Source organism: Scyliorhinus canicula, chromosome 2, assembly GCF_902713615.1.
Source record: "Scyliorhinus canicula chromosome 2, sScyCan1.1, whole genome shotgun sequence".
In the NCBI taxonomy this organism is placed as follows: domain Eukaryota; kingdom Metazoa; phylum Chordata; class Chondrichthyes; order Carcharhiniformes; family Scyliorhinidae; genus Scyliorhinus; species Scyliorhinus canicula.
The window spans coordinates 137,550,860-137,577,807 of record NC_052147.1 but is presented as its reverse complement, the minus strand read 5'-3'; the positions used below and the strand labels follow the sequence as shown (position 1 = coordinate 137,577,807).

At 50.2% G+C, this 26,948-nt stretch overlaps 1 protein-coding gene across 1 annotated transcript in view; it reads right to left on the bottom strand.

The window, feature by feature from the left end:
* The window catches only part of LOC119962275 (sperm-associated antigen 16 protein-like), a 1,248,392-nt gene that overhangs the window by 610,341 nt on the left and 611,103 nt on the right, over positions 1–26,948 (bottom strand). The window lies entirely within an intron of this gene.

Genomic DNA, 26,948 nt, shown 5'->3' with positions numbered 1-26,948 from the left:
GCCATCCTCTGCTCCCGGGACCACTTGCGACCAGTGGGCGCCGCCATCGTCTCCCCCCAGGTCCACGTGCGGCCCGTGTGTTCCGCCATCTTGCGCCGCCCCTGCAATGTGCGCACCATGGGCGCCGCCATCTCCCCCCCCAGGTCCACGTGTGGCCAGTGGGTGCCGCTATCTTGCCCTGCCCCACAACGTGCGTTCCATGGTCGCCGCCATCTTGCCCCGCCCCCACAATGTGCGCTGCATGGGTGCCGCCATCTTCTCCCCCACAGGTAATTCGGACGCCTCCATTTTGTCCTCCACTCGGGACTGGACCACGGGACCCGGGTCGCTGCCGCTCCTCGTCGGACTCCTCGGACGATCGCCCGCTACCCGCCTCCATGACGCTCGACCAATCCCGTCCTCACAACCTGGCTACCGCTTCAACAATGGTGCTCATCAACGGCCACGCGTCCTACTGCCTACGTGACTCCGGGAGCACAGATAGCTTCATCCATCCGGACACGGTAAGGCGCTGCTCCCTCGCGGTCCATTCCGCCAACCAGCGGATCTCCCTGGCCTCCGGATCCCACTCTGTACCGATCCGGGGTTTCTGTCTGGTCAACCTCACCGTACAAGGCGTTGAATTCAGCGGTTTCCGCCTGTACGTTCTCCCCAACCTCTGTGCGACACTTTTACTGGGCCTGGATTTCCAATGTAACCTCCAGAGCCTCACCCTCAAATTCGGCGGACCCCTACCCCCACTCACCGTTTGCGGCCTCACGACCCTCAAGGTTGACCCTCCCTCCCTCTTTGCCAATGTGACTGCAGATTGCAAGCCCGTCGCCACCAGGAGCAGACGGCACAGCACCCAGGACAAGACCTTCATCAGGTCTGAAGTCCAGCGGCTGCTTCGGGAGGGTATTATCGAGGCCAGCAACAGCCCCTGGAGAGTCCAAGTGGTGGTGGTTAAAACTGAGGAGAAACACAGGATGGTCATGGACTACAGCCAGACCATCAATCGGTACACGCAGCTCGACGCTTACCCCCTCCCTCGCATATCTGATATAGTCAATCAGATTGCACAGTTCCGGGTCTTCTCAACGATTGACCTGAAATCCGCCTACCACCAGCTCCCCATCCGTAAATCGGACCGTCCCTACACTGCCTTCGAGCAGACGGTCGCCTCTATCAATTTCTTAGGGTTCCCTTCGGCGTCACTAACGGGGCCTTGGTATTTCAAAGAGAAATGGACCGAATGGTTGACCGGTACGGACTGCAGGCCACGTTTCCATACTTAGACAATGTCACCATCTGCGGCCACGACCAGCAGGACCATGACGCCAACCTTGCCAAATTTCTCCACACCGCATCTCTCCTCAACCTCACTTATAACAAGGAGGAGTGCGTATTCAGCACAGACCGCTTAGCCATCCTCGGCTACGTAGTCTAAAACGGATTCCTGGGGCCCGATCCCGACCGCATGCGCCCCCTCATGGAGCTCCCCCTCCCCCACTGCCCCAAGGATCTCAAACGATGCCTGGGGTTCTTTTCCTATTACGCCCAGTGGGTCCCACAATACGCGGACAAGGCCTGCCCACTGATCCAGTCCACGCAATTTCCCCTCACGGCCGAGGCACAACAGGCCTTCGCCCGTATTCGCTCAGACATAGCCAAGGCCGGATGCACGCAGTAGACGAGACACTGCCCTTCTAAGTAGAGAGCGACGCTTCGGATGTCGCCCTTGCTGCCATTCTAAACCAGGTAGGCAGACCCGTGTCATTCTTTTCCCACACCGTCCATGCCTCCGAAATTCGACCATCGTCTGTTGAAAAGGAGGCCCAGGCAATCGTTGAGGCGGTGCGGCACTGGAGGCATTACCTGGCCAGCAGGAGGTTCACCCTCCTCACTGACCAACGGTCGGTAGCCTTCATGTTCAACAACACGCAGCGGGGCAAGATCAAAAACGATAAAATCTTGCGGTGGAGAATCGAGCTCTCCACCTATAATTACGAGATCTTGTATCGCCCCGGCAAGCTGAACGAGCCCCCAGACGCCCTCTCCCGAGGTACATGTGCCAGCGCACAAGTGAACCAGTTCCGCGCCCTGCACGATAGCCTTTGCCATCCGGGGGTCACTCGGTTGTACCACCTAGTCAAAGCCCGCAATCTGCCCCACTCCGTCGAGGAAGTACGGACAGTCACCAGAGACTGCCAGGTCTGTGTGGAGTGCAAGCCGCACTTCTACCGGCCAGACCGCGTGCGCCTGGTGAAAGCGTCCCGCCCCTTTGAACGCCTCAACGTGTATTTCAAAGGGCCCCTCCCCTCCACCGACCGCAACGCCTATATCCTGAGTGTGGTCGATGAATTCTCTAGGTTCCCCTTCGCCATCCCATGCCCGGATATGACATCTGCCACCGTCATCAAGGCCCTCGATTCCATAGTCGCTCTGTTCGGTTTCCCCGACTACATCCACAGCGACAGGGGATCCTCATTCATGAGCGATGAGCTGCGTCAGTTCCTGCTCAGCAGGGGTATCGCCTCCAGCAGGACGACCAGCTACAACCCCCGGGGAAACGGGCAGGTAGAGAGGGAGAACGGGACGGTTTGGAGGGCCGTCCAGCTGGCCCTACGGTCCAGGAACCTCCCAGCCGCTCGCTGGCAGCAGGTCCTCCCGGATGTACTCCGCTCCATTTGGTCACTGCTGTGTACCGAGACTAACAACACACCCCATGAACGTGTTTTTACCTTCTCTAGGAAGTCTACATCCGGGGTGTCGCTCCCGACGTGGCTCGCTGCTCCAGGGCCGGTCCTACTGTGTAGGCATGTCAGACTCCACAAGGCGGACCCTCTGGTGGACAGGGTACGCCTGCTCCACGCAAACCCCCAGTCTGCCTACGTGGAGATCCCTGACGGCCGCCAGGATACAGTCTTGCTCGGGTGCCGATCCCACTCCCACACACCTCGCCACCCACGCGCCACCCTCCCCTCCCCCGGCACTCCAGGCATCAGCCCCACCAGGTCCATCCCTCGTTCCCCTGCCCACACTAGAGGACATGGAAGATTTTGGCATGCTCCCGGAGTCGTCCAGCCACTGGCCAGCACCAACACCGCCAGCACAGATGCCGTTGACACCAACACCGCCTGTACAAACGTCGCCACCACTGCTGCGTTGCTCTTTACGAACCGTCAGACCACCGGTCAGACTCAACCTCTGACGGGCACCGGGTTGCAAGATGGACACTTTTTTTTCCCTCTGTAAATAATTCACAGATTATGTATATAGTTCCATGTCACCCCCGCCGGACTCATTTTTAACAGGTGGTGAATGTGTAATCCACCACTGTGTAAATATATGTGTGCCTGTATTAGGGGATGTACAGCAGTACCTGTATTACAGGTTTCTCGGTAGCCCCTGCTGGCTAGCTCCGCCCACAGGGAGCAGTATAAATATTCATGAGTTCTCCTGAGCTGCCATTCTACCAGCTGCAGTCGAAGGATAAACATCTTACGGTAATAAAGCGTCTCTTGTACCGATTCGAGTCTTTATGTGCAATTGATAGCGTATCACTACAGCTTTCCACTAAAACCTTCCAATGATTTTGCAATTATAAAACTGAAAAACAAAGGGCTGGATTCTCCGATTGTGAGGCTATGTCCTCACGCCAGCGTGATTTAAGCCCGAGAATTTGGCGGAAAACAGCCACCGATCCTGTGCTTCACTGGGGTAGCATGCCAGCAGATTACAGCACCCGGCTCTAGCTGCCGATATGGCCTAGAGAATTGGCGGGTCCGTGGCTGTGCATGCGCCCGGAAGTAGCCTGCAGCGACCGCGCTATGCTGCATGGCGCCGGCCGGCTCGCGGGCCCCGGACCACCCCCCCAGCCCCTGATAAAGTCCCCCCGCCCGCGGCTCGAACGTCCCCGGACTGTGGTGGCGTTGAATTGAGTCCGCAGCTGCCACGCCAAGTTCCCAACGGGAAGAGACCACACGCAATTGACGCCGTTGGGAACTCGGCTAGTTGGGGTGGAGCATCAGGGAGCGGGCCTCAGACAATGTCCTGAGGCCATCGATACGTCGCGTGGCATACTCCTAGAGTATGTCGCTTTGGAGAGGGCAGAGCATAGCGAAAGCGGCGCCACCCCCGATTTGGTCATGAACTTTGATTCTCCGGCCGAACGCCGAACGCGATTTCGGCATTGTCAAACGGAGAATCCAGCCCAAAATGTTTATATGGCCTCAAAAAAGTCAGTCAGTTTATTTTTCACTAAACTACCAAGGGTAGCATGGTGGTTAGCATCAATGCTTCACAGCTCCAGGGTCCCAGGTTCGATTCCCGGCTGGGTTACTGTCTGTGTGGAGTCTGCACGTCCTCCCCGTGTGTGCGTGGGTTTCCTCCGGGTGCTCCGGTTTCCTCCCACAGTCCAAAGATGTGCGGGTTAGGTGGATTGGCCATGCTAAATTGCCCGTAGTGTAAGGTTAATGGGGGGGATTGTTGGGATATGGGTTACGTGGGTTTAAGTAGGGTGATCATTGCTCGGCACAACATCGAGGGCCGAAGGGCCTGTTCTGTGCTGTACTGTTCTATGTTCTATGTTCTATGTTCTATAAATGTCAGGTCCAATTTATACAGTACATTTTGGGCACGATCCAACCAAATTGGAACAGAGTTCTGTGGTGAGCACATTTAGCCAGGTATTTCCTGGCACGTGCAGTGCTGAGAAAGACCACGCTATCTATGGGGACTGTTTCAATTCAGGGCCTCAGCGGGGAATACCTTGCCGAGGCCACACTTAGTCCCCTTTCCTATGCTGAGGAGTTCCAGAGATGGCATCCCGATCTCTCGACTGCCCAACATGGCACCCGAACTCTCCCAAAGCCACAACTGGTCCTCAGGCACCTTGCACCTCACCTCACACATGCGGGGAACCCGCGGGTAGCTTGGCATTTTGGCACTGCCAGCATGGCACTTTTGTAGTGCCCCTTCCAGCTGGCAGTGCCACCTGAACACCTTGTCAGTGTCAGGTGGCACTCAGGTGGCAGTGTCAAGGTACCTGGTTGCAGTGCCACGCTAGCTGTGCCTAGGTGGCAGCAGCCATGTCAGGGTGCCACCCTGCCCAGTGGGTCCGTACCTGGGGGCCTCCAATCCCCTGGAAAACCCCCAGAAGTGCCTTTCCATCTGGTCCCCAAGTCTCCGAGGTGAAGGGCTTAGACCTCGGGTAGATCAGGGAAGTGCATATTAGAGTGAGACTAGCTGTCTCGCTCTAAAACTCACATTTGCAAAAGAGTGATTCTGCCCATGATGGTTGGGATTCAGATCTAACGTGATCTCATGAGGCACGGCGAGCCAGGTAAATCCTGGAAGAGGGATCTCCCGACATCTATCGGATGTGCAGCCTGTCGAGCGCAACGCAGCCTGTGGATTGCGTTTGACAATTATAAGAATTATAATATCATGGTCTCATTGGACAAAAGATGGGAGACATCATCCATTACAAAATGTTCATTCCTTTTCCACTCTTATTTTTATTCAGGGTACAATTAACAGAAAGATTTCTGTCATTTTGGGTATGACTGGTGGGCTGTGTCTGATGGTCGTGTTGGCGAGATCGCGCTTCATATTTAGCGGCACTGGTGGGGGTGTGTGGCTATGAGTGTGTGTGTGGGGGTTGGTGCCAGGGGCACAGTGCTGCTTACTCACGCTGGCTCCCTGAGGAGGTTGTACAGTTTCTTCCGGATCTGCTGGCCAGTTTGGACAGTGTTAACCACGGCACTGACTGCCTCTGCCATCTATGCCTAGGCACGGCGGATGGCAGCAGCTGGCAGCCTCCTTCCCAAGCCGGGGTACAGGGTCATCCACCTCTCCTCCACCGCGTCAAAAAGGGTCTCCAACTCCGCGTCGGTGAATCTTGGGGCCACTCTCCTTGCTGCCATCTTGTTGTCTGGGGTGGTGTGTGTGGGGAGTGAAGTGTGTATATGAGGTTGGAGGTGACGGAATAAAGGTCTAAATTCATCGATCAGTTCATATATAGACAATTACATTAGGGAATGACATATAATGCTCCTAAAAAGGCTTTGCCATTACGATATAGACACATTTTTGGGTGGACAAACTTTTGTTATTCTGTTCCAAATTCAGTTAATGTGCTGACTTGATAGTTCTTCCCGTTTTCAACCCCAGGGAAGCAATACTGTACAAGCATACACAACAAAAATGAAATTTTATTGACCGCAGCATCTATAACTCACCTTATTCTCTTAATCTGACAAATGAGGAAATTGTGGGATAGTTATACCACTGCACCGAATACTACCAAGCTAGTTCCAAAATCACAGAAAACAAGCATATGCTCAGTCAACCAACTGCAAGTGCATGCATTTGCTTCACTCAATGTACTCCAATGAAGTAGAAACCTGCCAGCAAAATAGGCATGCTGCCAATCAATTTCCGGCTGTTAAGCCCTATGTTATACACTCTGACTCTGTTTTACCAAGCGCACCTTTCAGTTATCCATCCAAGGAATTGGAAGATGAAATTACAACAGATGTTTAACAATAACAACAAATTAAACCTCAGATGAAAACGCCGAGAAACATGAAGCATATATAATTGCACAATTCTCCCAAGGGAGGATGTGTGGATTTTTCTTCTGCCTAACCGCAATCACACCTCCTTATACAAATAATAGAAGGGCCCTCCGTCATGAATAATGCAAATTGAATGACAATTGAGATTTCCCAAATGCTGATTAAACATTTGCCATTCAATTATTCCACATAAGCCCCACATGTGCAAAATTCATACAAAATAAATAACAAAAACAGCAATGTAAAATTAAGAGGAAAGGATACAGTAATGACTAACACATGTGGTTTTAATGTCTTCAACCAAACTGACCAGTTCAAGTTCTGATCGATAAGTGGAACAGTACATGCAATGAAACATAGAAATTATTTCTGCAAGTATGGACAAGGCTCTTACAGGTTTGTGGAGTTTACATGATCAAACTTGTTTGGGCTTAATTTTGCCCTTCGGCATGCCCTCGAAACAAACAACCGAATTGTTTATCCTTGTAGAAATACGGGCTGTTTCAATTTTGTGTGCATTTTAAAGCTTTAGTTCTTTTCATAGTCAATACTAACCACCTGTGTGTTCCAATTCATTGATATGTGATAACAGTCAGAAAGCAGGATTAATGATTGTGCCGTACTTATACAAATTCAGAAAAAAAACATCTACAGTTGACTACCAGGAGAATATGATCAATATATAATTACACTTTTCTCCCAGAAGGCAACATCACCATTGTTGCATGAAAAACTATTCCAGAATTAACAGGGAGGAAATATTTGGATGAGGTAAACCATTTCTAGCAATTTGTTGGTATTCTTTTATTCATGTACTATGTTCACTTTAAAGGTTCTGTGTTTCGGAAATGCTTCTTAACAATGCTTTACAGTTAGAGGTGCATTGATTGGAGTATCCACATCAAGCAATTTTATTGGAACGTCCATGTGTGAAAACTTCAGAGAGTTTTTCAGTGAAATAGAAATGAGATTCTCTGTTGTTCCTGAGAATGCTGTCTCTGTGTTTTGCTGACAATGCAATTTTAAAATTCATCCACTCAGGTTTCTGGTTTTGAAGGTCACTTTCAATTATTGTGCCAACACCTGGCAATTCACGCACTTAATGATATCCATTTATTTCCGCCTTGTCTCATTCAACCAGAAAAAAGGATTAAACCAAAGGGAATAGAAGGGAGGCTCAGTGCGTAGAAACTTTCAACATCAAACATTTAATCAGAGTCCAAATTTTCTGTTCTTTGAAACAAAGCTGTTGCTTAATCGATCTGCGAGAAACTAGCTATTGCATTCAATAAATCTTCATTGCGAATTTCTTTTTTAATTAATTCAATTAAATTGGTTTGGATTTAGTACCCATGAAAGAGTGTTTGTAGGGTTATCAAAGTTAGGGAGCAAATATTCCAGAATACTTGCCCTTTAGAAAAAATAGGCCAACTGGAAAAGGAGCTGGTGTGGCCCTGATAAATGAAAAAGGCGGCATGAGAAAGTAGCTTAGCCCGGAAAATCAAGATATGGCCTGTAACCTCCTGGCCCCCCAGCGTCGGATTTGGGGCTTACCCCAAAGATGTGCTGAGGAATCCTTCTTAGAGGTTCCCAAGTAAGGGTTTACATGGCAATTGTCCTTAAGTGCTAACATTCCCTGGACAATTACACTGGGCTGGGAAACATCCCACAAAACAACTGAAATTGTTAACTTCAGATGGTTCTGCCAGTTTTATACTAAAAGTTACTCTTAAAGAGTTAGAAGAAATGAAACCAACTATTTCAGGCTAACTATTTTAAACACCCAGACCAAGCCCATTCCAGACCACTCATCCCTGACTAATCAACCTTCAAAGTGTTCCAAATTCCCCTCAATTCCAGCCACATGGGACTCCTCAACCTGCGGGCCCAATTTGGACACCCCCAGCCAAGACTCTCACCACCCCACCCCAGAAACCTCACCCCCAAGCGGGCCCACACGCACAGACCTCCCCCCTCCCCCCCAACCTGGAAGTGGACTTGACCCCAATAGCTGCGTAAGTGGACTCTCAACACCTCTCCCCACCCCAGGATCTCTGCCCCTAACCTGGCAGCAGACCTGACTCTGACACCCATGCAAGCAGACTTTCTGCCTCCCCCAGACCTTCACCCCGAATGACCTCCCCCCACTCCCACTCTCCAGAACCCCAAAGTCCATTCACTAATCTAGACACTTACCTTCTCCCTGTGCTGTCGTGGTCACTGGGCCCTTTAAACCAACATGCTTCCAGGCAGGCAGCATAGTAATAAAAAGGGCTGTGGACTCCCTGAGTTCACTGGAGTTTCATCATGCTGTAACCGTCAGGGACTCTTTCGCTGCAGGCTCCAAGCAGCTCCAGCCAGTGGAGGTTTGAAAAACATTTTCCAGAGCGGCTAAGTATGCTTTAAATTCTTATAATTCCAGTGGGTCAGGACTTTACGCCATTGGGAAGTTAGGACCCATTGAATCAGTATGGATGGACTCAAGAAATAAAAATGGACAGAAAACACGGGTGGAAGTTTATCGGCTCACAAAAAGTAATTACAGTGTTGGATAGAGGATGAACCGTAAGATTACAGGAATGTATACCAAGGGTAATGCAAGTATTGTGGAAAACATTAATCTTCATTGGTTTGGACAAACCAAATGGGCAAAAATAACTTGGAGGATGAATTGATGGGATGCAGTTGAGGCAGTTTTCTAGAGCAATAAGTCAAGAACCAACTAGGGAATGGGATATTTTAGATCTAGTATTGTGTATTGACAATTAATTAGTAAGAACATTTCAGTATAAGAAATATGGCCAATAGATCATGGCCTAAGTTCTACATCACTGCCATTTTTTCGCATTATTCACACATCCCTTGATTTCATTAGTGGCCAAAAATGTATTGATCTCAGTCCTGAACTGAGTTTCCACAGTGCTCTAACAGAGAATTCCAAAAATCCACTGAGCAAAGAAATTTCTCTTAATTTCAGTCATGCATTAGACATGAAAAAGAAATGACGGTGACTAAGAAACAGGAAACATATTTTAAAAAAAGAATAACTCTGAATGAATATAGAACAAAGAACAAAGAAAAGTACAGCACAGGAACAGGCCCTTCGGCCCTCCAAGCCCGTGCCGACCATGCTACCGTCTAAACTAAAATCTTCTACACTTCCTGGGTCCGTATCCCTCTATTCCCATCCTATTCATGTATTTGTCAAGATTCCCCTTAAATGTCACTATTGTCCCTGCTTCCACCACCTCCTCCGGCAGCAGGTTCCAGGCACCCACTACCATCTGTGTAAAAAACTTGCCTCATACATCTCCTCTAAACCTTGCCCCTCGCACTTAAACCTATGCCCCCTAGTAACTGACCCTTCTACCCTGGGGAAAGGCCTCTGACTATCCACTCTGTCTATGCCCCTCATAATTTTGCAGACCTCTATGAGGTCGCCCCTCAACCTCCATCGTTCCAGTGAGAACAAACTGAGTTTATTCAACTGCTCCTCATAGCTAATGCCCTCCATACCAGGCAACATCCTGGTAAATCCTGCACCCTCTCTAAAGCCTCCACATCCTTCTGGTAGTGTGGCGACCAGAATTGAACACTATACTCCAAGTGTGGCCTAACTAAGGTTCTATACAGCTGCAACATGACTTGCCAATTCTTAGACTCAATGCCCCGGCCAATGAAGGCAAGCATGCCGTATGCCTTCTTGACTACCTTCTCCACATGTGTTGCCCCTTTCAGTGACTTGTGGACCTGTACACCTAGATCTCTCTGACTTTCAATACTCTTGAAGGTTCTATCATTCACTGCATATTCCCTACCTGCATTAGACCTTCCAAAATGCATTACCTCACATTTGTCTGGATTAAACTCCATCTGCCATCTCTCCGCCCAAGTCTCCAAATAATCTAAATCCTGCTGTATCCTCTGACAGTCCTCATCACTATCCGCAATTCCACCTACCTTTGTGTCGTCTGCAAACTTACTAATCAGACCAGTTACATTTTCCTCCAAATCATTTATATATACTATGAACAGCAAAGGTCCCAGCACTGATCCCTGCGGAACACCACTAGTCACATCCCTCCAATTAGAAAAGCAACCTTCCATTGCTTCTCTCTGCCTTCTATGACCTAGCCAGTTCTGTATCCACCTTGCCAGCTCACCCCTGATCCCGTGTGACTTCACCTTTTGTGCCAGTCTACCATGAGGGACCTTGTCAAAGGCCTTACTGAAGTCCATATAGACAACATCCACTGCCCTACCTGCATCAATAATTTTAGTGACCTCTTCGAAAAACTCTGTCAAGTTAGTGAGACACGACCTCTGCTTCACAAAACCATGCTGCCTCTCACTAATACGTCCATTTGCTTCCAAATGGGAGTAGATCCTGTCTCGAAGAATTCTCTCCAGTAATTTCCCTACCACTGACGTAAGGCTCACTGGCCTGTAGTTCCCTGGATTATCCTTGCTACCCTTCTGAAACAAAGGAACAACATTTGCTATTCTCCAGTCCTCCGGGACATCACCTGAGGACAGTGAGGATTCAAAGATTTCTGTCAAGGCCTCAGCAATTTCCTCTCTAGCCTCCTTCGGTATTCTGAGGTAGATCCCATCCGGCCCTGGGGACTTATCTACCTTAATATTTTTCAAGACACCCAACACCTCGTCTTTTTGGATCTCAATGAGACCCAGGCTATCTACACACCCTTCTCCAGACTCAACATCCACCAATTCCTTCTCTTTGCTGAATACTGATGCAAAGTATCCATTTAGTACCTCACCCATTTCCTCTGGCTCCACACATAGATTCTCTTGCCTATCCTTCAGTGGGCCAACCCTTTCCCTGGCTACTCTCTTGCTTTTTATGTACGTGTAAAAAGCCTTGGGATTTTCCTTAACCCTATTTGCCAGTGACTTTTCGTGACCTCTTCTAGCCCTCCTGACTCCTTGCTTAAGTTCCTTCCTACTTTCCTTATATTCCACACAGGCTTTGTCTGTTCCCAGCCTTCTAGTCCTGACAAATGCCTCCTTTTTCTTTATGGCGAGGCCTACAATATCTTTTGTTATCCAAGGTTCCCGAAATTTGCCGTATTTATCCTTCTTCCGCACAGGAACATGCCGGTCCTGAATTCCTTTCAACTGACATTTGAAAGCCTCCCACATGTCAGATGTTGATTTACCCTCAAACATCCTCCCCCAATCTAGGTTCTTCAGTTCCCGCCTAATATTGTTATAATTAGCCTTCCCCCAATTTAGCACATTCAGCCTATGACCACTCTTATCCTTATCCACCAGCACTTTAAAACTTTCTGAATTTTGGTCACTGTTCCCGAAATGCTCCCCTACTGAAACTTCTACCACCTGGCCGGGCTCATTCCCCAATACCAGGTACAGTACAGCCCTTTCCCTAGTTGGACTATCTACATATTGTTTTCAGAAGCCCTCCTGGATGCTCCTTACAAACTCTGCCCCGTCCAGGCCCCTAGCACTAATTGAGTCCCAGTCAATATTGGGGAAGTTGAAGTCTCCCATCACAACAACCCTGTTGTTTTTAGTCGTTTCCAAAATTTGTCTACCTATCTGCTCCTCTATCTCTCGCTGGCTGTTGGGAGGCCTGTAGTAAACCCCAACATTGTGACTGCACCGTACTTATTCCTGATCTCTACCTATATAGCCTCGCTGCCCTCTGAGGTGTCCTCTCGTAGTACAGCTGTGATATTCTCCCTAACCAGTAACGCAACTCCGCCACACCTTTTACATCCCCCTCTATCCCGCCTGAAACATCTAAATCCTGGAACGTTTAGCTGCCAATCCTGTCCTTCCCTCAACTAAGTCTCTGTAATGGCAACAACATCACAGTTCCAAGTACTAATCCAAGCTCTACGTTCATCTGCCTGACCCGTAATACTTCTTGCATTAAAACATATGCGCTTCAGGCCACCAGACCCGCTGTTTTGAGCAACATCTCCGTCTGCTCTTCCTCAGAGCCATACTGGCCCTATTCCTTAGTTCTACCTCAATTCTTTCACCTTCTGACCTATTGCTCTTGTACCCGGAGCAATATATATTCCCTTCAAGAATATACACTCCACTCGATAAGTGATAAAGCCCTGAAGGCTGGAAGGGTTTTAACAATTAATGAATGAGGACCTAAAGATTGATAAAGAGGGAGAGAACTGAATGAGAATAAAGTAGGAAGAAATACTTTAAAATGAACCGTAAGTGCTTTCACAACTATGTAAAAATGAACAGATTAGTGAAAGTAAATGTGGGTGCCTTCGAGGCAGACACAGGGAATATTTTATAATGGGAAATAAGGACCTGGCAGAGATATTTTAAAATATTTTAAAAGGGTCAGATTTTCACCATTGAGGTGGCAAGTTTGAGCCATGAAATTTCCCAATTTGGCCGTCCCATCTCCATATAAATGCCCCCTGCATTTGAATATTTAAATACTCGGACATTGGATTCACCTGCCATCCGGGGCTCACCGGCCGTGCCTGGGAGGCCTCGCCAGGATGCAGTTTAGCACTGGTCTACGACGTAGTTGCACCTGGGGGGATCTCACAAGTCAATGGAGACCCCCGGGTTGTTGTGGAAAGGGTAGGGTGCCACCCTGGCACTACTCCTGGCACCCAGGCACCTTGGCACTGCCGGTTGTCCACCCATCGGATAACGGGATGTTTCTCGGAGATACAGCTGCCAAGAAACACCCCGCTAAACGCACCTTTCAGTGAACTTTAACTTGAGTCCATTGAATCATGCCCCACACCTGCCACACTGTGTACAGCTTTTGTTTCCTCACCTTGCTGCAGGTGGGGTACAACAAACGTATACCCGATTGATTCCTGGGGTGAGAGAGATTACCTATGGAGAGCGATTGGGTACAATGGCCCATAATTTCTGGCCTTTAGAAGAACGAGAGATTATCTCACAGAAACATGTTGGTCTGAATATTCTGTTCACTTACCATCCATCGATTTTTCAGGATAACCTTCTGATGGAGGATCCTGTCGATCGCAGTCAGTGCAGGGAATCTCAGAGGGTGTAGCTGAGAGAATCCACGCAGGAGCCATACCCCCTTTTTATTGCACTAGCTGCTGTATTCTGGTAATTGAAGAGTTTAAAAGTCTCAAAGGTCCTTTGAAAAGTTATAAAAAGAAGGTAAGGTGGTAAGAGGGTAGAGTGTCAGGGGGTAGATTGGGTGAGGGGTAGAGTGAATAAGGGGGCAGTGTGGGTAAAGGACAGTGTGGATAAAGGGAAACGTTGGGTAAGGGAGCAATGTAGGTGAGGGGGTAGAGTGAGTGAGGGGGAAAGGTGAGTCGGGGAAAAGGAGGGTAATGGAACAAATGTAGGTGAGGGGGTAAACTGGTAGGTTGGTTCGGTCAAGTCAGATCAGTGGGGGCTAGTGAGGTCAGGTATGGGGGAGTGGAGGGCATGGAGGAATCCTGGTGCTGGGGTGGGGGTATGCAGAATTGAATGGTGAGAGTCAGTTTAATTTCCTCCCTTAGTGCAGTTTTAGCCACTCCCTGTCATTCATAGCTCTAATCCTGCTGGCTTCCTTCACTCGCTATTGGGGCGGGACGGTGGCACAGTGGTTAGTACTGCTGCCTCATAGCACCAGGGACCTAAGTTCACTTCCAGCCTTGGAGTTTGCACATTCTCCCCATGTATGTTTCGAGTGTCACAAATCTTGTGAGAGGCCTCTCGCAAGATTCAACGGCCTTGTTACTCCACCAAGTCAAGTGCAACGAGACCATTATATCATGTCCTACATCTTGTTCTTGGCTCTTTTTCTAGGTCTGAACCTTTTAAGATTGAGATGATCAGTTCCAGATGTAGACTTGGTCAGAAATGTGGTACTTTAATGGTGTCAGTATGGTGTGTTTTGTTAACTTCTGTAGCGCAAGGTTTACTAAATTAGTCAAAGTTAGGTAACACTCATAAATGTTTCTGTTAACAATTGTAAATAATCTAGATTACTGATTTTTATTCAGTCTCGTTTTACTTGTGTGAATCTGTCCATCTTTCAAAATATTGATGTCATCCAATTTCCTATCACCCAGAGTCTCAAATTAGAACAAGCAGCTTTGTTGTTACAACCTTCAGGGTGTTGTGATCACAGGAAAAGATTCATTCATTTATGAGGCAGGTTATTCAGTCACTATCTGCTGATGCTTTATCCTGACCCATTTTTCTTGATAGATTTTGTCAATGGTGGTTACTGACGCCTTCCATTCTCAGGGTAGGGCAAGGAAGCAAGTCCCAAGTCTACCGCAGCCAGAACAGGAATCAAACCTGGACCATTGGCATTAATCTAAACCTTGTGTTTGCCAGCTAGCTAACTGAGCTATGAAAAGATAGAGGGCGACAAAGGTGAGCTCTTGGTCAAAAGAAACTGGGATCATTTACTCAAGGGACCTGTGATACAAAAGGCATTGAGAGCAGACATTAAATTTATGAAATGCAAACAGAACATGTGTAGACTTGGGAAATGATTCAGTCCTGAAAAAAATAGGTTTGAGGGATGGAAAACATGTGTTCCTATTAGATTTCAACTCTCAAGATGTCTGGCACAATCAACAGCAAAGGTTGAAAAGGAATCGGTATTTTTGTCAACAACATCTGCTTAATAACTGCTACCTTTAGAGTCCATTTACTGTTTTGAAACAAATGACTATAATTTAACTTCAAAAGAAACATATTTCTCCAACATGTTTTTAAGAGTTTGGAACTGGTACCCACAGGGTTAGCTTGCTGACCTCCAATCCTCCTTGAAGAGGGAGACAAAGATCTGGGACGGAATTCTCCATTGGCCGACGCCGGAATCACAAAATGCGGTTGGGCGGAGAATCGGACGTGGTGCCAAAATCGAGGCGGGTGCCGGCGGCACGCTAGAATGACACGCTCTGGTGCCTCGATAGCGGCCTCAATACCTTCTGATAGAGGTTCAAAAATCAAGGTATGTTGAGCTTAATATTTTGAATGAAGTTTAATCTACAAAAGCCTTCTAGTATATTTCTTACTTTTAGTGCTAATATTGTTTTGCAAAATTAATGCTTCAACTGCATGTAAAATTAGGCCATTACCTCAAGTCACCAGAAGTCACGAAAGTTAGCAGCATTGTTTTTAAATATCTGTTTCACTGGGAAATAATATGGTTTCCCACTGCTTCTGTGTTATTCTTCTCTGAGGATAACTAAGTGTCAGTGTGTGTCTGTTTTGCACAAAAGCCATCATCAATGTACCATTCCACCCTGTGGGTACCAGTTCCAAAATCTTAAAAACATGTTGGAGAAATATGTTTCTTTTGAAGTTAAATTATAGTTATTTGTTTCAAAACAGTAAATGGACTCTAAAGGTAGCAGTTATTAAGCAGATGTTGTTGACAAAAATACCGATTCCTTTTCAACCTTTGCTGTTGATTGTGCCAGACATCTTGAGAGTTGAAATCTAACAGGAACACATGTTTTCCAACCCACAAACCTATTTTTTTCAGGAAATATTTTTATTCAAGGCTTTTTACAGATGTACACAAAATAGCAGAAGAGCAACACATCAACCGAAACAAACAGCTACATCTCCCCAACCTCCCCGATACCAACACCCCACCACATCCCGCTTTCCCAATTTTTACCCCTTCCGCCTCCCGACCCACACTTGCTGACCTCCAATCCTCCTTGAAGAAATCAATGAAAGGTTTCCACCTCTGGTTTCACCCCTCTACTGACCCCAGCAAAGCGAACTTGACCTTCTCCAGCCTCAGGAATTCTGCCAGGTCGTTCATGCACACCCCCGTCTTTAGCGGCTCCTAGTCCTGCCAACGCAGCAAAATCCGTCTCCAGCCTAGAAGAAGGCCAATACAATGCCCTCTCTCTCCCCCACCCCCCCCAGACTCCCAGATCTTTTGTCACCTGTAGTGAACGTATTATGGTAACCATTCACCACTGTACTACATTGTACCACGCTGTTGCCCATGTGGGCTCCACCTATGGATCACTGTGCTGTATTACACTGATTGTATCATGTTGATGCCCTTGTGGGCTCTGCCCCTGGCTCCGCTCCCTTGAGTGGAGGTATAAAGAGCAGCTGCCCTGTAGGCAGCCCTCAGTGCAGAGCAGTCGCAGGCAGGCACTGTTCTAGTTCATTAAAGCCACTATTCACTTCAACTCGCTGTCTCGTGTGAATTGATGGTCACATCAATTTAATCAATTACAACATCGCGATGGAAGCAGCCCTCAAACCTGACCGACTGGGAACTCGACCCACAGGCCGCGGAAGTAAAAGGGATTTTTTCACACTGGCTCCGATGTTTTGAGGCCTTCCTCGCTGCCTCCTCCTCGCCCTCGGTCACCGACGAACAGAAGCTGAGCCTCCTCCACGCCCGGATGAGCCATTGAATCTCGTACAACGTGAGGAAGCGATCAGATACGCAGGCGCCCTCGCGATGCTGAAGCGCCTATACGTGAGGCCGGTGAACGAAGTGTATGCGCGGCATCTCCTCACCACTCACCGCCAACGCCCCAGGATATCGCTGGAGGAGTACTTACTCGACCTCAAAGTCCTCGCGCCAAGCTGCAACTACAAGGCGGTCGCGACCTCCCAACACATGGAACTCGCCGTCCAGGATGCCTCCGTGGCTGGGGTCCGGTCCAATTAGGCCACACAGCGCCTGCTCAAGAAGGGCGCCCTCGACCTAGAAGAGACGGTAAAACTAGCCACCTCCCTCGAAGTAGCGTTTCAAAGCCTCAACGCTTTCCTGTCCAATCATGCGACCCCCTCGTGGACATCCGACCAGAGAGTACCCCAAGCCTGTGCCGCACAGCTGCCCACCCAACCCTGCTATTTCTGCGGCCAGCACCAGCACCTCAGGCGGCGCTGCCCGGCTCGTAAAGCGAACTGCAGCGACTGCAGCAATAAAGGTCACTTTGCCAAAGTTTGCCTGGCCAGGTCCGAGTCCTCCAAATCGCAGGCCCAACTCTCAGACTCACAGGCCCACAGACCCCGCAGCTTGGCTGCGTGCCTGCCTGCTCCGCTCCCTCCGGACGCATCACACGCCTTGTGTTGTCCGTGGGGGCACCCATCTTCAACTCTGCACAACACGTGCAACTAACGGGGGCCTCCATCTTGGCCACCGTCTCCCACGTGGCCCGCCATGTGCGACTCATGGGGGCCGCCATCTTGGACGCCATCTTCCTAGCAGCCCGAAACGTGCGACCGACAGGGACCGCCGTCTTGGCCGCCATCTGCAATGCCGCCTGACACGTGCAACCGACAGGGGCAGCCACCACCTCTGACCACACCGGCTACCCACAACTCGGCACGGTCACCCTCGACCAGTCATGCCCAAAGCACCTCTGAAACTCCGTGATGACCGTCCGGGTTAATGGACACGAAACACCTTGCCTGTTTGACTCCGGGAGCACGGAGAGCTTCATTCACCCAGGCACGGTAAGGCTCTGTTTGCTCCAGTTCTCCCCCGCACTTCAAACAATCTCCCTTGCTTCCGGATCGCACTCAGTGCAGATCCAGTGGTACACTGTAGCGAACCACGCGATACAAGGTGTCAAATATGCAAACTTTAAGCTATACATACTCCCCGACATCTGCGCTCCACTTCTGTTGGGACTGGACTTCCAGTGCAACCTCAGGAGCCTGTCCCTGAAGTTCGGCGGGCCCCTACCCCCTCTCACCGTATGTAGCCTCGCGACCCTGAAGGTCTTCACAAATCTCACTGCCGACTGTAAACCCACCGCCACCAGAAGCAGGCGGTACAGTATCCAGGACAGGACTTTTATCAGGTCTGAGGTTCAGCGACTTTTGTGGGAAGGGATCATCGAGGCCAGTAATAGCCCATGGAGAGCTCAGGTGGTGGTCGTCAGGATCGGGGAAATGAACCGGATGGTTGTAGGCTACAGGCAAACCATAAACCGGTACATGCACCTCGATGCATACCACCTTCCCCGAATAACGGACATGGTTAATCAGATCAAACACTACCGAGTGGATCTCCACGGTGGATCTGAAGTCCGCATAACACCATCTCCCAATCCGCCCGGAGGACCGCCACTACACGGCGTTTGAGGCAGACGGCTGTCTCTACCACTTCCTCCGGGTCGCCTTCGGCATCACCAATGGGGTCTCGGTCTTTCAAAGAATAATGAACCGAATGGTGGACCAGTACGGGCTGCAGGCCATATTTCCGTACCTGGACAACGTCATCTTCTGCAGCCACGACCAGCAGGACTACGACGCCAACCTCCAGAAGTTTCTCCAAACCGCCCATGTCCTCAACCTCACTTATAACAAGGAGAAATGCGTTTTCCGCACAACCGGACGAGCCATCCTTGGCTATGTCGTGGAAAACGGAGTTCTAGGGCCCGACCCCGACTGTATGCGCCTCCTCCTGCAACTCCCACTTCCCCACTGCCCCAAGGCCCTGAAAAGGTGCGTTGGTTTCTTTTCCTATTACACCCAGTGGGTCCCCTACAATGCGGACAAAGCCCACCCACTGATCAAAGCCACCATCTTCCCACTGACGGCTGAGGCCCGCCAGGCCTTCAGCCGCATCAAGGCAGATATTGCCAAAGCCGCGATGCATGCGGTGGATGAGTCCATCCCCTTCCAGGTGGAGAGCAACGCGTCAGAGGTCACCCTGGCTGCTACCCTCAATCAGGCGGGAAGGCCAGTAGCACTTTTTTCACGTACCCTCAATGCCTCCGAAATTCGACACTACTCAGTCGAAAAAGAAGCTCAAGCCATCGTGGAAGCTGTACGACACTGGAGGCACGACCTCACTGGTAGGATATTTACCCTCGTCACCGACCAACGGTCGGTAGCCTTCATGTTTGACAATACACAACGGGGCAAGATCAAGAACGAAAAGATCTTGAGGTGGAGGATCAGGCTCTCCACCTATAATTACGATATAGTGTATCGTCCTGGGAAGCTCAATGAGCCCCCAGATGCCCTGTCCCGCGGCACATGCGCCAGCGCGCAATATGACCGACTCAGGGCCATCCACGATGACCTCTGCCACCCGGGGGTCACCCGGCTTCTCCACTACATCAAGGCCCGCAACCTACTCCACCGAGGAGGTCAGGGCCATGACCAGGGACTGTCAAGTCTGTGCGGAGTGTAAGCCGCACTTCTGTCAACAGGATAAGGCCCACCTGGTGAAGGCATCCTGGCCCTTTGAGCGCCTCAGTATCGACTTCAAAGGGCCCCTCCCCTCTACCAACTGCAACACGTATTTCCTCAACGAGTAATCCCGCTTCCCCTTTGCAATCCCTTGCCCCGACATGACCGCAGCCACCATCATTAAGGCCCTACATAGTATCTTCACCTTGTTTGGTTTCACCACTTACGTCCACAGTGACCGGGGCTCCTCGTTTATGAGCGACGAACTGTGTCAGTACCTGCTCGGTAAGGGCATCGCCTCGAGCAGGACGACCTGTTATAACCCCCAGGGAAACGGACAGGTGGAGAGGGAGAATGCGACGGTATGGAAGGCCGTCCTCCTGGTCATACGATTTCGGAATCTCCCAGTTTCCCACTGGCAGGAGGTCCTGCCCAACGCACTCCACTCCATTAGGTCACTCCTTTGCGCAGCCACAAACGAGACCCCTCATTACTGCCTGTTTGTTTTCCCGAGGAGATCCACCTCCTGGGTCTTGCTTCAAGCCTGGCTGAAGAAACCGGGGCCCGTCCTACTGCGCAAACACTTAAGGAGCCATAAGTCCGACCCCCTGGTCGAGAGGGTCCAGCTCCTTTACACCAACCCCCAGTACGCATACGTAGAGACCCCGACGGCCTACAGGATAAGGTCTCCCTCCGGGACCTGGCACCCGCAGGATCCCCTACCATCACCTACCACCCCCCTACCCCCCAAACCTACGCCAAACAGCACCCCCGCCCCTACATGGCCTCTACACCCCATCCTATACTCTCAGCCCCCTTCGCCGACTCACAGGAATGAAGCTCCGGACGACACGCTCCCGGAGTCCATACCTGTGCCAGCATCGACAAGTTCACCTCCCATGCCTGCACCGATGAGTTCGACACCCGTGCCCGCGGCGCCACCAGAGCTCCGGCGATCGCAGCGCACGATCAGGGCGCTGGACAGACTGAACCTGTGAGCCCCTCACTCCCGCCGGACTTCAATCTTTTAACAGGGGATGAATGTGGTGAACTTATTATGATAACCATTCACCACTGTACTACGTTGTACCATGCTGTTGCCCATGTGGGCTCCACCTATGGACCATTATACTGTACTGCACTGATTGTATCATGTTGATGCCCTTGTCGGCTCTGCAACTGGCTCCGCCCCCTTGAGGGGAGGTATAAAGAGCAGCTGCCCTGGAGGCAGCTCTCATTGCAGAACAGCGCAGGCAGGCACTGTTCTAGTTTTTTTTTTCTCTAAAAATTTAGATTACCCAATTATTTTTTCCAATTAAGGGGCAATTTAGCATGGCCAATCCACCTACTCTGCACATTTTTGGGTTGTGGGGGCGAAACCCACGCAGACACGGGGAGAACGTGCAAACTCCACACGGACAGTGACCCAGAGCCGGGATTGAACCTGGGACCTCAGCGCCGTGAGGCGGTTGTGCTAACCACTAGGCCACCGTGCTGCCCTGGCACTGTTCTAGTTGATTAAAGCCACTGTTCACTTCAACTCTCTGTCTCGTGTAAATTGATGGTCACATCATCACCCTAAATATGCCACCTCTGGACTCCTGGCCACCCCCACACCCAGAACCTTGGACATAACATCTGAGAATCTTCCGCAGAATCCCCTCAGTCTTGAACACGCCTAGAACAGGTGGACGTGATTAGTGGGTCCACCCCCCGCACACAACCTCCACCTGTCTTCCAGCCCTGCAAAACACCTGCTCATTCTCACCACCATCATGTGGGCCCTATGCACTACTTTAAACTGGATGAAGCTTAACCTTGCACACAACAAGAACGCGTTCACCCTCTGCAAGGCCTCCGCCCATGTCGCGGCCCCCACCTCTCCTCCTAGCTCCTCCTCCCATGCGCTTAATCTCGTCTACTGAAGCACTTTCCCTCTCCTTCAATTCCTTGTAAACATCTGACACCCTCCCCTACTCTATTTTGTTCCAACAACAACTTGTCCTGCAACACCGGAGGCGGCAGCCCCGGGAAGGATGGCACCTCTCTCTCCTCACAAAATCGTCACCTGCAGATACCTAGAACAATTCCATTTGGACAACTCATACAATTCCTCCAACTCCTCAAGCCCCGCAAACCTGCCCATGATAAACAAGTTCCTAATGCTCGATCCCCACCTGCCACCATCCCCGCTGGCAAATCGGCGCCCACGATGACGTGCCCTCCAGCTCAAAATGTTGCCTGCGCTGACTCCACACCCGTAACCCCGACACCGCCACAGGGCTTACGGAGTACCTGACCGGCGAAAACAGAAGAGGTGCCAACAACAGAGCCCACAAACACATTCCCCTACATGGCACCTTCCCCCAAACCGATCTCTGCTCCACAGACCATTTCCTCACCATTGCAATAGTCAACTACACATAGCCCCAAATGGCAGCCCTCACCCGCTCACACCCGCCCCCCTCATCTACCAGCAGTCCTACATCCAAACTCCACTGTGGCTGTTGGACCTCCCACTTCACCACCCACAAATCCACCCAATACGGCGTGTGATCAGAAACCACAATCGCCGAACACGCCGAGTCAGCCACCCCTGTCAGCAGTGCCTTATCCATCACAAACAAATCGATCCAGGAGTACACCCCATGCACAGGAGAGAAATATGAAAACTCCTTTGGCCTTGGCCTCCCAACATCCCATGGGTCTGCCGTCCCCCCCCCCCCCCCCCACTCCTACATGCGCTCTATGAACCCCCTCATCTCCCCACCGCCGACACCCTCGACGACTTCGGACTCGATCGGTCCAAACTCAGATCCAGGTCTGTATCTCGATCGATCCAAGGCCAGGTCCAAGACTGTATTGTAATCGCCCCCCATAATCAGCTGATGCGTGTCCAGGTTCGGGATCTTCCCTTACACTCAACTCATAAAGTCTATGTCATCCAAATTTGGGGCATACACATTCACGAGGACCACCAGCGACCCATCCAACTTCCCACTGATCATCACATACCTACAGCTTTGGCAATTTCACCTGGACTGGAAACATTAGCTCTTTTCTCTCCCGACAGATGCTGCCGGACCTGCTGAGATTTTCCAGCATTTTCTCTTTGGCATCACATACCTACCCCCTGGATCGGCCGCACTGCACCCCACCTCAAAAGCCACCCTCTTATTGACAAACACCGCCAGCCCCTCGTCTTCAAATCAAGCCCCAAGTGGAACACCTGCCCCACCAATCCTTCCTCAGCCTCATCTGATCCCCCAACTTCAGGTGCGTCTCCTGCAAGAACACCTCAGATGTGCGAAGACACATGGCCTATTCAGCCCTCTCACATTCCATGGTTTCAGCCTGGTTGGGGGGCTCCCCGTCCCCCTCCCCTGCCGATCAGCCATACTCCTTTTTAAGCCTGCCCCCGGCCGCGTCACGCACCCCACCAGTCCCGCCCTCAGGTGTCCGCCACCATCTCTCCCTTCCCAACTATGCCACACCAACACACCCATCTCAGCAACCCTCCCCAACCACCAAACCAAAAACAACACTATCCCCCCCCCCCCCCCCCACAATGCCTTTCTCATGGCAATCACCATTTCATTTGTGTTAACTAGCCCGCCCAGCTAGAATGGTGGCCCCTGACCAAGACCTCTGACTTCCCCTCACCCCTCCAGCCCACCCTCCCTCTGAATCCTCCCAACCACTATCAAAGAAAGAGAAACAAAAGGCACACTCACAATCACCCCTCCCCCATCGAAACCCACGCCAAATTGCCCACCCAAGATGCCCCACAATGAACACGAACCACCTTTCCAAAATTCAATGTTCTCACACTCCCAGTCCATGGTCCCTTGTTAAGTCCTTTGCCTTCTCTGGTAAATCAAAATAAAATTCATGCTTGTGATGCATCACCCAAAAACAGGCAGGGTACAACACCCCGAACCTCATCCCCTTATCGAAGAGGGTTGCCTTTATCTGGTTGTACACAGCCCTCTGATTAGCCAGCTCTGCACCCAGGTCCTGGTAAATCCGTAGCTCATTCCCTTCCCAGGTCCATTTCTTGGGCTGCCTCGTCCACTTCAGAATCTTTCTTTGCCCAAAAGTCGATGCAGCCTCATCACCATCGCCCATGGCAGTTCCCCCACCTTTGGCCTACTCCTCAGCACCCAATCTACCTCGAGGGGCCGGTCAAAGATCCCCACCCCCATCAACCTCTCCAGCATTCACACCACATACTTGGCGGTCTCCGCTCCCTGCATGTCCTCAGGTATCCCGACAATCCTCACATTCTGCCTCCTGGAGTGGTTCACGAGGTCCTCCAATTTCTCTCTTAACCTCTTTTGTCTGCTCAATACCATCCCCAGCTCCTTCTGTAGTGAGGCAAGCCAATCCTCATGCTCCCCCACTGACCCCTCCACCTTCTGGATCTCCAGGCCCTGAGCCTCCTGCCTCTGCTCCACACACTCAATTGCTAGCCTGAGCGGCTCCACCATATTGTTTAAATCCTCCAAAGCTTCTTTTCTCCGCAGCAGGAATTTATCATTCAAAAACTCCACCAGCTGCTCCGTCGACCACTGAGTAGGCACGGTGCTCCTTTGCCCTCCACCATCTTTACCTGTGGTGCACCATGAAAAATTTCCTGCTACAGCTGCACTCTCTTTCTCGTGACACTTCTCTTCCACTGATCCATAGACCATTCTCACCAGAGGAGTATTACCTTCCCTGGGCACTCCTGCACCTTTAGCTTTCAAATTCCGCACCATTCGGATGGGGAAGGACCGAAATAAATCCACCTTGAGCAGGTGCCACCAAATGTGCGATCACCCACTCCTGGCTGCCACCGGACGTCCCCTCAAACCTATTCTGTTATTTCATTAAATTATGGCTGGTTTGTGCAGCAACTCGTTGCCTTTACCCCATGCCCTGTGGTACCCTTACTTAACCAACATCATTCATTTTAGGCTTAAAATTTTCAGGCATGATTTACAGCAAAAGGAATTGAGTATAACAGTTCGGAAGTGTTGCAACTATACAAGGCATTGGTGAGACCGCACCTGGAGTATTGTGCACAGTTTTGGTCCCCTTATTTAAGGAAAGATATAGTGCCATTGGAGGCAGTGCAGAGGAGGTTTACTAGATTGATTCCAGAGATTAAGAGTTTGTTGTATGAGGAGAGATTGAACAGTTTAGGCCTATAATCTAGGGTTTAGACCAATGAGGGGAGATAATATCAAGGTATACAAGATGCTAAAAGGTATGGATAAATTAGATGTGGAGCAGATGGTTCCTCCAGTGGGGCATTCTAAAACGAGAGGTCATAATCTTAGAATAAGAGGTAGCAAATTTAAAATGGATTTGAAGAGAAACTACTTCTCCCAAAGGGTTGTGGTCTGTGGAATTCGCTACCCCAGAGTGCGGTGGATGTAGGGACAGTGAGTAAGTTTAAGGAGGAGTTGGACAGATTTTTAATTGGAATGGGTTGAAGGGTTCTGGAGAATGGGCAGGACGGTGGAGTTGAGGCCAGGATGGGATCATCTATGATCATTGAAGGTGTTTAAGCTCGGGAGGCTAAATAGCCTACTCCTGCTCCTAGGTCATATGTTCTCGGGAGGAAATGCTCTGGCTGATTTTTCAATCCAGCTCTTGGCCTGTAACATTGTCAGTCACAGATAGGGAACATATCCGCCAAGATAGAATGGCGGAGCAGACTTGATGGGCCGAATTGTCTAATTCTGCTCCTATATCTTATGAACCTATGAACTAAGGTAATAGCCTATGCCCAACCATCTTCAGTTGGTTCATCAATAACCAACCTTCTTTCCATTATCAGGTCAGAAGTGGGCATGTCCACTGATGACTGCACAATGTTCAGTACCATTCATGACTCCTCAGATACTGAAGCAGTCCATGTCCAAATGCAGCAAGACCGAGACAATATCTAGACTTGGACTGACAAATGGTAAGTAACATTCGTGCCACGCAAGTGCGAGGTAGTGACCATCCCCAACAAGAGAGAATCGAAGCATCGTCCTATGACATTCAATGGTACTGCATCACTGGATCCCCAATTATCAACATCCTGGGCATTTCACTGACCAGAAGTTGAACTGGACCAGCTCCCACAACACTCAAGAAACTTCACTCAATACAGGAAAAGGACCCCCCCTAGACTGGCACCCCATCCACACACATTTACTTCTTACACCATGGATGCACAGTGGCAATAGTGTTCACCATCTACAAGATGCACTGCAAGAATTTAGCAAGTCTCCTTAGATGGCACATTCCAACCCCAGAACCTCCACCCTCTAGAAACGCATGAGAATAGCATCATCTGGATGGTCCCCATAAGCTGTTCATGGATGACAAACTCCAGGCAATGGATACTTAAATTCACTTTGGCCAAAGTTTTCTGGTCATTCCTGCCGGTGGGACTGCCCATTCTCACCAATGGTGACCCACCGCTGCTGGGAAACCTGTGGCAGAGAGTGCGAACCCGTTGCCAGCTGCAGAACCAGAAGACCCTGCCATTGGCTAATGGCGGGCCACCTCCGTTGCTGCCAAACACGTCGTGGAGGGAAGAGGGGGAGGTGGAAAATTCCACTCTTTGACTCTGAACTGGTCTTCCAAAATTATCCAAATATTCTTAGGATAATTGCGGTCTTCTTCCTCAAGCCCAGATGAGTTGAGCCAATGGAAACCTTCATTTCCAATGGTTAATTTAATATTTCTGATATGTTTGTCTGATTCAGACATGCCTAAGTCAACAAACCACAGGCAGATTTTACATTGGTCGACGCCGGAATCGGGAAAGTCGATTGGGCGGAGAATCGGTTTGAAGCCAAAATTGTGATGGGCGCTGGGTTCATGCCACATCGCAATTCTCCGGCACCTTGACAGGGGCGTCAATGCATTGCGTGCCAAATGTACAGTAAAGGCTGGTGGCATATCGTTAGCAGGCCAGACTTGGTATTCTGCGATTCTCCACCTCCACTGGGGGGAATTCCCGATGCCGAGTTTAACTTGTGCTTTTAAAAATGATGAAGCAGGTGCCATGACTGATGAGGGAGAGAGGAAGTAGGACACGGAGACGTGCGACTATGAAGTGCCGGCTGGACACTGGCCAGGCTGGGGTATGGGCCCTGCCAGGGCCGGGGTGGGTGAACAGTGGACAGGCTGTGGGGCCAGAACTACCCCCCATGGGACTGGGGCAGTGTCCAGGCATGGACCACATTGCCGCGTCCTACA